Here is a 4,244-nt window from a genome sequence, read left to right on the forward strand (position 1 = left end):
TTCTTTTCTTAAAAGATAGGGCAAAGCTATTTTTTTATGAGTACTTTAGTGCTTTAAACTAGTTATGCTTAAAAGTAAAACTTCAACTATTATAATTATACCCATAGGGGCAAAAAAAAAAAACAAATTTCCTTTGTAGAAAGCACCATTGAAGCACCATAAGTCGAGGTACCACAAAATGGAGAAATCAGTATCTATATGCACATGATCACTACCTCACAGTCTTTAACATATAAACATGTTAAGACTGGTAGACTATTATATTGTAAATAAGCAAGATATCCTTTAGAGTATACAACCTAGGGAATTGATGAGACTACGCGACCCAACCGAACGCATGTTGACCCTATAGGACGACATGTGCTCAAACCTTGACTATACACCAAGTCAACATAATCACTACCCAATGTAGATAGATAAATATGAGGTTAATTAACTCATTATGATTAACAGGTAATTAGGTCAATTGAACCAAAACCCAAATAAGTAAGGTCAACGACTCTAGTATAAAAGACATATTTTACGAAGTACATGATTACGTTTTATCTGGCATTGATTTCTTGACACCTCAAACCGACTTGACATCACAGTGTCTTTTGCTGGCACCTCCCCCTCTTTTGTTCGTGACCAAAATATAAGTTCCCTTTGAAGCCAAATCCACAAACCCTTGGAGCTGTTTAAGAGACTTTACAGGGTATACTTTGACCTTGTAAGAACAATAATAAAATGAATAAATTAGTTGAAAAATAAGGAAAACGTGTTAAAAAGAAGTTTTGTCAAGATTGATGATATTTCATTTCGTTTTTATCGATAATTACTTTTTTTACACCTACACCTTAATTTAATTTATACTGTTCTTACTACGTTCAATAGTTCGACACCGCTTAGGACTCGGCGATTTAAATACTCATTTCTCCTTCCATCCTCTGAGGCACCTTTTCAAGACAAAATCGTGCGGACCAAAGCGAACAACGAGATTCTAAGACGAACCATCGACTCTCCATTGGGGATGATTCATCATTCCCCTTATACCTCGACTAGGGCATGCATCCAAGGTAAGTGGTGGATCTTGACCAAAATTTTTGGGAGAGCCAAAATAATATACTCAAAATTTATATATTTAATTACTAACACTACTTCAATAAAAACAAATATATAATTTAATATAACTATAACTATAACTATAAAAGAAATTACACATATATAAAGGATTGCTCATCATTTTTTAATATTCTTGAGTTCATCAATAATTGAATCATAACTAAAATTTTTAACTATTTGTTATTTTCAATGTAAATAATCATATTATTTGCAAAATATTTGTTGGGAATAGTCCAAGTGTTAGTCATTGGATAGAATAGATAAAGTTAAACACTATATAAGAATAAAGACCCATAACATCATTGCCTTAAGGTTTTAGTGTAAAACTGGTGTCAAATGCCTTATATGTGTAAAGATTTATGCCATATATATATATATATATATATATATATATATATATATATATATAACCACAATCTCTCAATAACAATATCTATAACCATAACCCATATGACATAAAATATATATAACCCAACAATATTCATCTTTCATTTTATTAATGTAGATTGATTCAGAAGTCTTCAAAAGCATTTGTTCATTATTATGCATTTATTCCTTTTGTTTTTCATCAATATACCTATTTAAAAAAAGAAGGTTAAGACTAAAAAAATATTTATCATAATCTAATTAAAAATCCAGGGAGATAATTACTAAAATAAACTTATGATAATCAAGTCACAATTAAAAATTGTTTATGATAAACTCCGTAATACGTTACTTTTTTTTCTATATTTATAAAAAAAATATACAAAGGAGTCATTAGATAAAAAATAGTATTAAATATTAAACAAATATTTCATATCAAGTGGGACAAGCAAGAGAGAGTTACCTTTTTTTTTCTTTAAGAATGAAAGAAATATATGAAAGATGAGGGCATAAATGATGAGTGTGTCTAACTTTTTTTTTCTTCAATAACAAAAAAACAAAACAGATAACCGTGAGAGAAGTTTATAACACGTGAAACACTCAAAATACGATTCGAGAGAAAATAAAAAATATCTTAATAATTTTTTTATTATATTTGATTTTATGTTTTATTATTTATTAACATTAAAAATTGTACTTAATAAAAAAATAAAAATATACCTAATTTAATTTCCATTAATTTTGAATATACTACTACCTAATTTAAAAAGATATTTATAATTTAAAAAATTTAAAAAATACATATAATTTTAAAAAAATTAAAACACGCATAATTAAAACAAATAGTTAAAAAGTTTGGAGTGATCATGACCCCCTTTCCCCTTATATCTTCTACCATTATTGAGATATTTTCTATTTTAGAATGAATTTGAGACGATTGGGTATGCTATATATATAGAGATGGCAAATAAACCTGCCTCCATGGGTATTGCCCGAATCTGTCCCGTTTTGACGGGAAATTCTTGTATTGACTCGGTATAGGTATGGGTATAGGGAATTCTCGATTCTTTCAATTGAGTAATTATGTAATTATGTTAGAATGATGTATGTCAATTAACAAAAATTACAACATTTGAATATTTCTATTATTTTTTAATATTTTTATTTATTATATATTTTCCTTGCACACGAGAATGTTTAATACTCTCAATTTAAGTGTTTAATAACATAAATCTAAGATCTCTAAGATATTTTTCATCTTATTATACCCTTAATTATATATTTGTTTTCCTTTGTGCGATTCTTTCAATAGTCTCCAAATTGTTTATAAGACACACATTTATTAATTTTGTAATATTTTTATTTTTTGTTTATTTTCATCATGTAGAATACTACTTCAATAAATTTTATCTAATTATTTTTTATTTTCTAACTCATTACAATCACACTTTAATTTTTTAACTATAATTGTATAAATAATTTTTATTTACTACAATATAAAAATTTAATGTAATTGTCATGAATTTTTTTATCACCATTCAACATATATCGGAGTTCAAAAGATACAAGATCTATGTTAAAATTTTATTATTATATTTAATATTTATTCTTTGCGTCATTTTGATCAAGTGATGCATTATAACTTTTATTAGTGTACAAAAAAGAGATTCATTATAATTTAAAAAATTGAAGTAAACAAACATTTAAAATATATTTTAATTTGAATATTTTTTTTTCTTTTATATTTTTTAAAAAATATTTTTCAATTTTATCAACTAGGTTTCACTAATATTTGCAAATTTAATAAATGTTTCGGTTCTCATGAAATTTTATTTGGTATTCTAATTTAAAATGTAAACAATTATAATTTATTTCAAAGTATTTGATATCGAAGAAACATCCATCATCATAATATTGAATATTAGATAATTTTGTGTTTCCTTTACTGTAATTTTTTATTATTTTGAAAAAAATAATTAAAATAAATATAAAGTAGTAAGAAAATGGGTATGGGTATGGATACGAGATTATACCCATTACCCGGTGGGGATGAGATGAGACAAAATGTTGATACTCGTTGGGTTTGGGTATGGGGATGGGGATGAATGTTGGAAGGGGGAGCCTTTCATCCATAAATGAAGAACAATTTTGATGATGTCTACTGATCTAGGATAAAACATAGCTTGGTTAAGTTAGGATATGCATTAGGCAATTAGCTTCTCTTTATCAAATGTATTTCAGGCCTGCTGTGTAATTCTGCATATGATTAGTTTTTTAACTAATGGATTAGCTGTGAGTATGGTACAAAGTAAGTGAAAGTATACTCACGATAATCGATTAGGTAAATTGCTAATCGAATTAGTGACAACAAAACCTTTGTATAAAAGCTGTTTTGGGTCTAAAAAAATTAGAAAGATCACGCAGTCTTCATCTGAGATAGAGCCATCTGAGAGACACAAAGTTTCAGAAGATTCTGCAAGATAACTCAAGTACAGATCCAAGAAGAATTGATGGTTGATTCTACCATGATGGATCTTGCTTGATTCAAGGAGCATCAAGTCAAATCTGCACAGCTTAAGTGTATTCGTTTCTTGTTTTGTTTTCTGTATTTTCTGATTACAGTTGCTTCAGTGTTTGAAGTGTGGACCTAAGTGCAATTGTGTGGATGCATTGTTCCTAGGGGGAGTTCTTGATTGTTGAATCAAGTTCTTGGGTTTTGGGGGTTAGAATTACATAGGTGTGCTTGTAATTCTTGGAACCTTTCTGTTTAGTGGAAT

The sequence above is a fragment of the Vigna unguiculata genome, chromosome 3 (assembly GCF_004118075.2).
Source record: "Vigna unguiculata cultivar IT97K-499-35 chromosome 3, ASM411807v1, whole genome shotgun sequence".
In the NCBI taxonomy this organism is placed as follows: domain Eukaryota; kingdom Viridiplantae; phylum Streptophyta; class Magnoliopsida; order Fabales; family Fabaceae; genus Vigna; species Vigna unguiculata.